Genomic DNA, 12,067 nt, shown 5'->3' on the forward strand with positions numbered 1-12,067 from the left:
CTCCTGCTAAGGGTAGACAGCTGCTCGTTCCACCCCACCCCCCGCCTTAATTGGTTCTCCTCCCTTCCAACGGTGTTGAGGCGGGTGGGAACAGCAGGGGGTGAAGGTGCTGTGTTTAAAGAGGTGGAGTTATGCAGATCTAAAACGCGTGGATTGCAGCAGCAGCAAGCCGAAAAGTGCAGGCATGTAAGGGATCTAGAGGTTGACAACATGTCTTCTTAACGGGAGTCCAGGAGCTCATCTCCACAAATGGACTTTTTAGGATCCTTGGGTGGCTCCGTAGTTTGAAACCAATTCTGGTTATCGCTTCTCGGCCTTTTGGCTAAGATCAAGTGTAGTATCTGTTCTTATCAGTTTAATATCTGATACGTCCCCTATCTGGGGACCATATATTAAATGGATTTTTAGAACAGGGAGATGGAAAAAGAGCTTGCTCTGTCCACTCCACGCATTGACCTGGTATTGCAGTATCTCCAGGACCGGTGCACCCCTTCTTTAATGCAGTTTCTAAAATCAGAAAGAATTGAATTCAATGTTTTTTGTTCATTTTGCTTGTTTGTCGGATTTTGGGATGGACTCTTTGGCTCTGCTTTTCTTCTCCTCATTGGATTTTTCATGTTCAAAGTTGCAGAAGCCAGATTACAAGCTCATTTTGGTTCAACTTCAGCAACTGTGCATTGCATTGCCATGTAATGTGATGCAATGCTATCTTTCTAGCTCTCCCTTTCTACTTCCTTTTGGATAAACAGACATATTAGGCAAGCATTTTGGAGCTTTCACCTAAATAACTACAGGTGGTGAGATAAGCTGCACAATATAATTGACCTTTCAGTATATTGTTGCACACACACCATCTATTTAGCAAATGCCCTTGTTATCAACAGCAGCCTTTTAAACTCACCCGAGCTAACAGGTATGTGCGCTGGTTACACTGCTGCGCTTAAAATTTCTTTTTTGGTTTGCTACAATGCCTTTTCTGAAACGTTGTCTCCTTCTGCTGGAACACTGACTTCTTTCATTTAATGCCTGCAGACTATAAAAGAGAACCCAACCCAAAAAGTTTGGTTGATTAGTCTGTGGCATTCTGTTAAACTGTTGCTTATGGCGGTCTCTGTGAGCTTCTCAGCGACATTCAGCCAGCCAGGTATCCTGCCTGCAGTAGATGGAATGTGGCAATGGAACGCTGGCTGCGCGTGTCATAATAGGCTCTGAGCCTTTATATACCTGTGCACAGCAGCAGCCACCTTCAGTCTGCTGCTGGACAGCCAGCAGCAGCAGCAGCAGCAGGAGAGGTATGTAATCAGGAGCCCTCCTGCTAAGGGTAGACAGCTGCTCGTTCCACCCCACCCCCCGCCTTAATTGGTTCTCCTCCCTTCCAACGGTGTTGAGGCGGGTGGGAACAGCAGGGGGTGAAGGTGCTGTGTTTAAAGAGGTGGAGTTATGCAGATCTAAAACGCGTGGATTGCAGCAGCAGCAAGCCGAAAAGTGCAGGCATGTAAGGGATCTAGAGGTTGACAACATGTCTTCTTAACGGGAGTCCAGGAGCTCATCTCCACAAATGGACTTTTTAGGATCCTTGGGTGGCTCCGTAGTTTGAAACCAATTCTGGTTATCGCTTCTCGGCCTTTTGGCTAAGATCAAGTGTAGTATCTGTTCTTATCAGTTTAATATCTGATACGTCCCCTATCTGGGGACCATATATTAAATGGATTTTTAGAACAGGGAGATGGAAAAAGAGCTTGCTCTGTCCACTCCACGCATTGACCTGGTATTGCAGTATCTCCAGGACCGGTGCACCCCTTCTTTAATGCAGTTTCTAAAATCAGAAAGAATTGAATTCAATGTTTTTTGTTCATTTTGCTTGTTTGTCGGATTTTGGGATGGACTCTTTGGCTCTGCTTTTCTTCTCCTCATTGGATTTTTCATGTTCAAAGTTGCAGAAGCCAGATTACAAGCTCATTTTGGTTCAACTTCAGCAACTGTGCATTGCATTGCCATGTAATGTGATGCAATGCTATCTTTCTAGCTCTCCCTTTCTACTTCCTTTTGGATAAACAGACATATTAGGCAAGCATTTTGGAGCTTTCACCTAAATAACTACAGGTGGTGAGATAAGCTGCACAATATAATTGACCTTTCAGTATATTGTTGCACACACACCATCTATTTAGCAAATGCCCTTGTTATCAACAGCAGCCTTTTAAACTCACCCGAGCTAACAGGTATGTGCGCTGGTTACACTGCTGCGCTTAAAATTTCTTTTTTGGTTTGCTACAATGCCTTTTCTGAAACGTTGTCTCCTTCTGCTGGAACACTGACTTCTTTCATTTAATGCCTGCAGACTATAAAAGAGAACCCAACCCAAAAAGTTTGGTTGATTAGTCTGTGGCATTCTGTTAAACTGTTGCTTATGGCGGTCTCTGTGAGCTTCTCAGCGACATTCAGCCAGCCAGGTATCCTGCCTGCAGTAGATGGAATGTGGCAATGGAACGCTGGCTGCGCGTGTCATAATAGGCTCTGAGCCTTTATATACCTGTGCACAGCAGCAGCCACCTTCAGTCTGCTGCTGGACAGCCAGCAGCAGCAGCAGCAGCAGGAGAGGTATGTAATCAGGAGCCCTCCTGCTAAGGGTAGACAGCTGCTCGTTCCACCCCACCCCCCGCCTTAATTGGTTCTCCTCCCTTCCAACGGTGTTGAGGCGGGTGGGAACAGCAGGGGGTGAAGGTGCTGTGTTTAAAGAGGTGGAGTTATGCAGATCTAAAACGCGTGGATTGCAGCAGCAGCAAGCCGAAAAGTGCAGGCATGTAAGGGATCTAGAGGTTGACAACATGTCTTCTTAACGGGAGTCCAGGAGCTCATCTCCACAAATGGACTTTTTAGGATCCTTGGGTGGCTCCGTAGTTTGAAACCAATTCTGGTTATCGCTTCTCGGCCTTTTGGCTAAGATCAAGTGTAGTATCTGTTCTTATCAGTTTAATATCTGATACGTCCCCTATCTGGGGACCATATATTAAATGGATTTTTAGAACAGGGAGATGGAAAAAGAGCTTGCTCTGTCCACTCCACGCATTGACCTGGTATTGCAGTATCTCCAGGACCGGTGCACCCCTTCTTTAATGCAGTTTCTAAAATCAGAAAGAATTGAATTCAATGTTTTTTGTTCATTTTGCTTGTTTGTCGGATTTTGGGATGGACTCTTTGGCTCTGCTTTTCTTCTCCTCATTGGATTTTTCATGTTCAAAGTTGCAGAAGCCAGATTACAAGCTCATTTTGGTTCAACTTCAGCAACTGTGCATTGCATTGCCATGTAATGTGATGCAATGCTATCTTTCTAGCTCTCCCTTTCTACTTCCTTTTGGATAAACAGACATATTAGGCAAGCATTTTGGAGCTTTCACCTAAATAACTACAGGTGGTGAGATAAGCTGCACAATATAATTGACCTTTCAGTATATTGTTGCACACACACCATCTATTTAGCAAATGCCCTTGTTATCAACAGCAGCCTTTTAAACTCACCCGAGCTAACAGGTATGTGCGCTGGTTACACTGCTGCGCTTAAAATTTCTTTTTTGGTTTGCTACAATGCCTTTTCTGAAACGTTGTCTCCTTCTGCTGGAACACTGACTTCTTTCATTTAATGCCTGCAGACTATAAAAGAGAACCCAACCCAAAAAGTTTGGTTGATTAGTCTGTGGCATTCTGTTAAACTGTTGCTTATGGCGGTCTCTGTGAGCTTCTCAGCGACATTCAGCCAGCCAGGTATCCTGCCTGCAGTAGATGGAATGTGGCAATGGAACGCTGGCTGCGCGTGTCATAATAGGCTCTGAGCCTTTATATACCTGTGCACAGCAGCAGCCACCTTCAGTCTGCTGCTGGACAGCCAGCAGCAGCAGCAGCAGCAGGAGAGGTATGTAATCAGGAGCCCTCCTGCTAAGGGTAGACAGCTGCTCGTTCCACCCCACCCCCCGCCTTAATTGGTTCTCCTCCCTTCCAACGGTGTTGAGGCGGGTGGGAACAGCAGGGGGTGAAGGTGCTGTGTTTAAAGAGGTGGAGTTATGCAGATCTAAAACGCGTGGATTGCAGCAGCAGCAAGCCGAAAAGTGCAGGCATGTAAGGGATCTAGAGGTTGACAACATGTCTTCTTAACGGGAGTCCAGGAGCTCATCTCCACAAATGGACTTTTTAGGATCCTTGGGTGGCTCCGTAGTTTGAAACCAATTCTGGTTATCGCTTCTCGGCCTTTTGGCTAAGATCAAGTGTAGTATCTGTTCTTATCAGTTTAATATCTGATACGTCCCCTATCTGGGGACCATATATTAAATGGATTTTTAGAACAGGGAGATGGAAAAAGAGCTTGCTCTGTCCACTCCACGCATTGACCTGGTATTGCAGTATCTCCAGGACCGGTGCACCCCTTCTTTAATGCAGTTTCTAAAATCAGAAAGAATTGAATTCAATGTTTTTTGTTCATTTTGCTTGTTTGTCGGATTTTGGGATGGACTCTTTGGCTCTGCTTTTCTTCTCCTCATTGGATTTTTCATGTTCAAAGTTGCAGAAGCCAGATTACAAGCTCATTTTGGTTCAACTTCAGCAACTGTGCATTGCATTGCCATGTAATGTGATGCAATGCTATCTTTCTAGCTCTCCCTTTCTACTTCCTTTTGGATAAACAGACATATTAGGCAAGCATTTTGGAGCTTTCACCTAAATAACTACAGGTGGTGAGATAAGCTGCACAATATAATTGACCTTTCAGTATATTGTTGCACACACACCATCTATTTAGCAAATGCCCTTGTTATCAACAGCAGCCTTTTAAACTCACCCGAGCTAACAGGTATGTGCGCTGGTTACACTGCTGCGCTTAAAATTTCTTTTTTGGTTTGCTACAATGCCTTTTCTGAAACGTTGTCTCCTTCTGCTGGAACACTGACTTCTTTCATTTAATGCCTGCAGACTATAAAAGAGAACCCAACCCAAAAAGTTTGGTTGATTAGTCTGTGGCATTCTGTTAAACTGTTGCTTATGGCGGTCTCTGTGAGCTTCTCAGCGACATTCAGCCAGCCAGGTATCCTGCCTGCAGTAGATGGAATGTGGCAATGGAACGCTGGCTGCGCGTGTCATAATAGGCTCTGAGCCTTTATATACCTGTGCACAGCAGCAGCCACCTTCAGTCTGCTGCTGGACAGCCAGCAGCAGCAGCAGCAGCAGGAGAGGTATGTAATCAGGAGCCCTCCTGCTAAGGGTAGACAGCTGCTCGTTCCACCCCACCCCCCGCCTTAATTGGTTCTCCTCCCTTCCAACGGTGTTGAGGCGGGTGGGAACAGCAGGGGGTGAAGGTGCTGTGTTTAAAGAGGTGGAGTTATGCAGATCTAAAACGCGTGGATTGCAGCAGCAGCAAGCCGAAAAGTGCAGGCATGTAAGGGATCTAGAGGTTGACAACATGTCTTCTTAACGGGAGTCCAGGAGCTCATCTCCACAAATGGACTTTTTAGGATCCTTGGGTGGCTCCGTAGTTTGAAACCAATTCTGGTTATCGCTTCTCGGCCTTTTGGCTAAGATCAAGTGTAGTATCTGTTCTTATCAGTTTAATATCTGATACGTCCCCTATCTGGGGACCATATATTAAATGGATTTTTAGAACAGGGAGATGGAAAAAGAGCTTGCTCTGTCCACTCCACGCATTGACCTGGTATTGCAGTATCTCCAGGACCGGTGCACCCCTTCTTTAATGCAGTTTCTAAAATCAGAAAGAATTGAATTCAATGTTTTTTGTTCATTTTGCTTGTTTGTCGGATTTTGGGATGGACTCTTTGGCTCTGCTTTTCTTCTCCTCATTGGATTTTTCATGTTCAAAGTTGCAGAAGCCAGATTACAAGCTCATTTTGGTTCAACTTCAGCAACTGTGCATTGCATTGCCATGTAATGTGATGCAATGCTATCTTTCTAGCTCTCCCTTTCTACTTCCTTTTGGATAAACAGACATATTAGGCAAGCATTTTGGAGCTTTCACCTAAATAACTACAGGTGGTGAGATAAGCTGCACAATATAATTGACCTTTCAGTATATTGTTGCACACACACCATCTATTTAGCAAATGCCCTTGTTATCAACAGCAGCCTTTTAAACTCACCCGAGCTAACAGGTATGTGCGCTGGTTACACTGCTGCGCTTAAAATTTCTTTTTTGGTTTGCTACAATGCCTTTTCTGAAACGTTGTCTCCTTCTGCTGGAACACTGACTTCTTTCATTTAATGCCTGCAGACTATAAAAGAGAACCCAACCCAAAAAGTTTGGTTGATTAGTCTGTGGCATTCTGTTAAACTGTTGCTTATGGCGGTCTCTGTGAGCTTCTCAGCGACATTCAGCCAGCCAGGTATCCTGCCTGCAGTAGATGGAATGTGGCAATGGAACGCTGGCTGCGCGTGTCATAATAGGCTCTGAGCCTTTATATACCTGTGCACAGCAGCAGCCACCTTCAGTCTGCTGCTGGACAGCCAGCAGCAGCAGCAGCAGCAGGAGAGGTATGTAATCAGGAGCCCTCCTGCTAAGGGTAGACAGCTGCTCGTTCCACCCCACCCCCCGCCTTAATTGGTTCTCCTCCCTTCCAACGGTGTTGAGGCGGGTGGGAACAGCAGGGGGTGAAGGTGCTGTGTTTAAAGAGGTGGAGTTATGCAGATCTAAAACGCGTGGATTGCAGCAGCAGCAAGCCGAAAAGTGCAGGCATGTAAGGGATCTAGAGGTTGACAACATGTCTTCTTAACGGGAGTCCAGGAGCTCATCTCCACAAATGGACTTTTTAGGATCCTTGGGTGGCTCCGTAGTTTGAAACCAATTCTGGTTATCGCTTCTCGGCCTTTTGGCTAAGATCAAGTGTAGTATCTGTTCTTATCAGTTTAATATCTGATACGTCCCCTATCTGGGGACCATATATTAAATGGATTTTTAGAACAGGGAGATGGAAAAAGAGCTTGCTCTGTCCACTCCACGCATTGACCTGGTATTGCAGTATCTCCAGGACCGGTGCACCCCTTCTTTAATGCAGTTTCTAAAATCAGAAAGAATTGAATTCAATGTTTTTTGTTCATTTTGCTTGTTTGTCGGATTTTGGGATGGACTCTTTGGCTCTGCTTTTCTTCTCCTCATTGGATTTTTCATGTTCAAAGTTGCAGAAGCCAGATTACAAGCTCATTTTGGTTCAACTTCAGCAACTGTGCATTGCATTGCCATGTAATGTGATGCAATGCTATCTTTCTAGCTCTCCCTTTCTACTTCCTTTTGGATAAACAGACATATTAGGCAAGCATTTTGGAGCTTTCACCTAAATAACTACAGGTGGTGAGATAAGCTGCACAATATAATTGACCTTTCAGTATATTGTTGCACACACACCATCTATTTAGCAAATGCCCTTGTTATCAACAGCAGCCTTTTAAACTCACCCGAGCTAACAGGTATGTGCGCTGGTTACACTGCTGCGCTTAAAATTTCTTTTTTGGTTTGCTACAATGCCTTTTCTGAAACGTTGTCTCCTTCTGCTGGAACACTGACTTCTTTCATTTAATGCCTGCAGACTATAAAAGAGAACCCAACCCAAAAAGTTTGGTTGATTAGTCTGTGGCATTCTGTTAAACTGTTGCTTATGGCGGTCTCTGTGAGCTTCTCAGCGACATTCAGCCAGCCAGGTATCCTGCCTGCAGTAGATGGAATGTGGCAATGGAACGCTGGCTGCGCGTGTCATAATAGGCTCTGAGCCTTTATATACCTGTGCACAGCAGCAGCCACCTTCAGTCTGCTGCTGGACAGCCAGCAGCAGCAGCAGCAGCAGGAGAGGTATGTAATCAGGAGCCCTCCTGCTAAGGGTAGACAGCTGCTCGTTCCACCCCACCCCCCGCCTTAATTGGTTCTCCTCCCTTCCAACGGTGTTGAGGCGGGTGGGAACAGCAGGGGGTGAAGGTGCTGTGTTTAAAGAGGTGGAGTTATGCAGATCTAAAACGCGTGGATTGCAGCAGCAGCAAGCCGAAAAGTGCAGGCATGTAAGGGATCTAGAGGTTGACAACATGTCTTCTTAACGGGAGTCCAGGAGCTCATCTCCACAAATGGACTTTTTAGGATCCTTGGGTGGCTCCGTAGTTTGAAACCAATTCTGGTTATCGCTTCTCGGCCTTTTGGCTAAGATCAAGTGTAGTATCTGTTCTTATCAGTTTAATATCTGATACGTCCCCTATCTGGGGACCATATATTAAATGGATTTTTAGAACAGGGAGATGGAAAAAGAGCTTGCTCTGTCCACTCCACGCATTGACCTGGTATTGCAGTATCTCCAGGACCGGTGCACCCCTTCTTTAATGCAGTTTCTAAAATCAGAAAGAATTGAATTCAATGTTTTTTGTTCATTTTGCTTGTTTGTCGGATTTTGGGATGGACTCTTTGGCTCTGCTTTTCTTCTCCTCATTGGATTTTTCATGTTCAAAGTTGCAGAAGCCAGATTACAAGCTCATTTTGGTTCAACTTCAGCAACTGTGCATTGCATTGCCATGTAATGTGATGCAATGCTATCTTTCTAGCTCTCCCTTTCTACTTCCTTTTGGATAAACAGACATATTAGGCAAGCATTTTGGAGCTTTCACCTAAATAACTACAGGTGGTGAGATAAGCTGCACAATATAATTGACCTTTCAGTATATTGTTGCACACACACCATCTATTTAGCAAATGCCCTTGTTATCAACAGCAGCCTTTTAAACTCACCCGAGCTAACAGGTATGTGCGCTGGTTACACTGCTGCGCTTAAAATTTCTTTTTTGGTTTGCTACAATGCCTTTTCTGAAACGTTGTCTCCTTCTGCTGGAACACTGACTTCTTTCATTTAATGCCTGCAGACTATAAAAGAGAACCCAACCCAAAAAGTTTGGTTGATTAGTCTGTGGCATTCTGTTAAACTGTTGCTTATGGCGGTCTCTGTGAGCTTCTCAGCGACATTCAGCCAGCCAGGTATCCTGCCTGCAGTAGATGGAATGTGGCAATGGAACGCTGGCTGCGCGTGTCATAATAGGCTCTGAGCCTTTATATACCTGTGCACAGCAGCAGCCACCTTCAGTCTGCTGCTGGACAGCCAGCAGCAGCAGCAGCAGCAGGAGAGGTATGTAATCAGGAGCCCTCCTGCTAAGGGTAGACAGCTGCTCGTTCCACCCCACCCCCCGCCTTAATTGGTTCTCCTCCCTTCCAACGGTGTTGAGGCGGGTGGGAACAGCAGGGGGTGAAGGTGCTGTGTTTAAAGAGGTGGAGTTATGCAGATCTAAAACGCGTGGATTGCAGCAGCAGCAAGCCGAAAAGTGCAGGCATGTAAGGGATCTAGAGGTTGACAACATGTCTTCTTAACGGGAGTCCAGGAGCTCATCTCCACAAATGGACTTTTTAGGATCCTTGGGTGGCTCCGTAGTTTGAAACCAATTCTGGTTATCGCTTCTCGGCCTTTTGGCTAAGATCAAGTGTAGTATCTGTTCTTATCAGTTTAATATCTGATACGTCCCCTATCTGGGGACCATATATTAAATGGATTTTTAGAACAGGGAGATGGAAAAAGAGCTTGCTCTGTCCACTCCACGCATTGACCTGGTATTGCAGTATCTCCAGGACCGGTGCACCCCTTCTTTAATGCAGTTTCTAAAATCAGAAAGAATTGAATTCAATGTTTTTTGTTCATTTTGCTTGTTTGTCGGATTTTGGGATGGACTCTTTGGCTCTGCTTTTCTTCTCCTCATTGGATTTTTCATGTTCAAAGTTGCAGAAGCCAGATTACAAGCTCATTTTGGTTCAACTTCAGCAACTGTGCATTGCATTGCCATGTAATGTGATGCAATGCTATCTTTCTAGCTCTCCCTTTCTACTTCCTTTTGGATAAACAGACATATTAGGCAAGCATTTTGGAGCTTTCACCTAAATAACTACAGGTGGTGAGATAAGCTGCACAATATAATTGACCTTTCAGTATATTGTTGCACACACACCATCTATTTAGCAAATGCCCTTGTTATCAACAGCAGCCTTTTAAACTCACCCGAGCTAACAGGTATGTGCGCTGGTTACACTGCTGCGCTTAAAATTTCTTTTTTGGTTTGCTACAATGCCTTTTCTGAAACGTTGTCTCCTTCTGCTGGAACACTGACTTCTTTCATTTAATGCCTGCAGACTATAAAAGAGAACCCAACCCAAAAAGTTTGGTTGATTAGTCTGTGGCATTCTGTTAAACTGTTGCTTATGGCGGTCTCTGTGAGCTTCTCAGCGACATTCAGCCAGCCAGGTATCCTGCCTGCAGTAGATGGAATGTGGCAATGGAACGCTGGCTGCGCGTGTCATAATAGGCTCTGAGCCTTTATATACCTGTGCACAGCAGCAGCCACCTTCAGTCTGCTGCTGGACAGCCAGCAGCAGCAGCAGCAGCAGGAGAGGTATGTAATCAGGAGCCCTCCTGCTAAGGGTAGACAGCTGCTCGTTCCACCCCACCCCCCGCCTTAATTGGTTCTCCTCCCTTCCAACGGTGTTGAGGCGGGTGGGAACAGCAGGGGGTGAAGGTGCTGTGTTTAAAGAGGTGGAGTTATGCAGATCTAAAACGCGTGGATTGCAGCAGCAGCAAGCCGAAAAGTGCAGGCATGTAAGGGATCTAGAGGTTGACAACATGTCTTCTTAACGGGAGTCCAGGAGCTCATCTCCACAAATGGACTTTTTAGGATCCTTGGGTGGCTCCGTAGTTTGAAACCAATTCTGGTTATCGCTTCTCGGCCTTTTGGCTAAGATCAAGTGTAGTATCTGTTCTTATCAGTTTAATATCTGATACGTCCCCTATCTGGGGACCATATATTAAATGGATTTTTAGAACAGGGAGATGGAAAAAGAGCTTGCTCTGTCCACTCCACGCATTGACCTGGTATTGCAGTATCTCCAGGACCGGTGCACCCCTTCTTTAATGCAGTTTCTAAAATCAGAAAGAATTGAATTCAATGTTTTTTGTTCATTTTGCTTGTTTGTCGGATTTTGGGATGGACTCTTTGGCTCTGCTTTTCTTCTCCTCATTGGATTTTTCATGTTCAAAGTTGCAGAAGCCAGATTACAAGCTCATTTTGGTTCAACTTCAGCAACTGTGCATTGCATTGCCATGTAATGTGATGCAATGCTATCTTTCTAGCTCTCCCTTTCTACTTCCTTTTGGATAAACAGACATATTAGGCAAGCATTTTGGAGCTTTCACCTAAATAACTACAGGTGGTGAGATAAGCTGCACAATATAATTGACCTTTCAGTATATTGTTGCACACACACCATCTATTTAGCAAATGCCCTTGTTATCAACAGCAGCCTTTTAAACTCACCCGAGCTAACAGGTATGTGCGCTGGTTACACTGCTGCGCTTAAAATTTCTTTTTTGGTTTGCTACAATGCCTTTTCTGAAACGTTGTCTCCTTCTGCTGGAACACTGACTTCTTTCATTTAATGCCTGCAGACTATAAAAGAGAACCCAACCCAAAAAGTTTGGTTGATTAGTCTGTGGCATTCTGTTAAACTGTTGCTTATGGCGGTCTCTGTGAGCTTCTCAGCGACATTCAGCCAGCCAGGTATCCTGCCTGCAGTAGATGGAATGTGGCAATGGAACGCTGGCTGCGCGTGTCATAATAGGCTCTGAGCCTTTATATACCTGTGCACAGCAGCAGCCACCTTCAGTCTGCTGCTGGACAGCCAGCAGCAGCAGCAGCAGCAGGAGAGGTATGTAATCAGGAGCCCTCCTGCTAAGGGTAGACAGCTGCTCGTTCCACCCCACCCCCCGCCTTAATTGGTTCTCCTCCCTTCCAACGGTGTTGAGGCGGGTGGGAACAGCAGGGGGTGAAGGTGCTGTGTTTAAAGAGGTGGAGTTATGCAGATCTAAAACGCGTGGATTGCAGCAGCAGCAAGCCGAAAAGTGCAGGCATGTAAGGGATCTAGAGGTTGACAACATGTCTTCTTAACGGGAGTCCAGGAGCTCATCTCCACAAATGGACTTTTTAGGATCCTTGGGTGGCTCCGTAGTTT

General features: G+C 45.3%; 9 non-coding genes across 9 annotated transcripts; all 9 read left to right on the top strand.

Annotated features, from left to right (window-relative positions):
* The first annotated feature begins 302 nt into the window (after positions 1-302).
* Positions 303-493, top strand: LOC141244645 (U2 spliceosomal RNA). The gene has a single exon (XR_012308558.1). It is a non-coding gene; the product is annotated as a U2 spliceosomal RNA (small nuclear RNA).
* A 1,118-nt stretch (positions 494-1,611) lies between these two features.
* On the top strand, positions 1,612-1,802 carry LOC141244646 (U2 spliceosomal RNA). Its single transcript, XR_012308559.1, has one exon. It is a non-coding gene; the product is annotated as a U2 spliceosomal RNA (small nuclear RNA).
* A 1,118-nt stretch (positions 1,803-2,920) lies between these two features.
* Positions 2,921-3,111, top strand: LOC141244647 (U2 spliceosomal RNA). Its single transcript, XR_012308560.1, has one exon. It is a non-coding gene; the product is annotated as a U2 spliceosomal RNA (small nuclear RNA).
* Positions 3,112-4,229: 1,118 nt separating this feature from the next.
* LOC141244648 (U2 spliceosomal RNA) lies at positions 4,230-4,420 on the top strand. Its single transcript, XR_012308561.1, has one exon. It is a non-coding gene; the product is annotated as a U2 spliceosomal RNA (small nuclear RNA).
* A 1,118-nt stretch (positions 4,421-5,538) lies between these two features.
* On the top strand, positions 5,539-5,729 carry LOC141244649 (U2 spliceosomal RNA). Its single transcript, XR_012308562.1, has one exon. It is a non-coding gene; the product is annotated as a U2 spliceosomal RNA (small nuclear RNA).
* Positions 5,730-6,847: 1,118 nt separating this feature from the next.
* LOC141244650 (U2 spliceosomal RNA) lies at positions 6,848-7,038 on the top strand. Its single transcript, XR_012308563.1, has one exon. It is a non-coding gene; the product is annotated as a U2 spliceosomal RNA (small nuclear RNA).
* Positions 7,039-8,156: 1,118 nt separating this feature from the next.
* LOC141244651 (U2 spliceosomal RNA) lies at positions 8,157-8,347 on the top strand. The gene has a single exon (XR_012308564.1). It is a non-coding gene; the product is annotated as a U2 spliceosomal RNA (small nuclear RNA).
* A 1,118-nt stretch (positions 8,348-9,465) lies between these two features.
* Positions 9,466-9,656, top strand: LOC141244652 (U2 spliceosomal RNA). Its single transcript, XR_012308565.1, has one exon. It is a non-coding gene; the product is annotated as a U2 spliceosomal RNA (small nuclear RNA).
* Positions 9,657-10,774: 1,118 nt separating this feature from the next.
* LOC141244653 (U2 spliceosomal RNA) lies at positions 10,775-10,965 on the top strand. Its single transcript, XR_012308566.1, has one exon. It is a non-coding gene; the product is annotated as a U2 spliceosomal RNA (small nuclear RNA).
* Positions 10,966-12,067: the final 1,102 nt, after the last annotated feature.

Source organism: Phyllobates terribilis, unplaced genomic scaffold (genome assembly GCF_046119375.1).
Source record: "Phyllobates terribilis strain yellow unplaced genomic scaffold, ASM4611937v1 Scaffold_1598__1_contigs__length_248474, whole genome shotgun sequence".
In the NCBI taxonomy this organism is placed as follows: Eukaryota; Metazoa; Chordata; class Amphibia; order Anura; family Dendrobatidae; genus Phyllobates; species Phyllobates terribilis.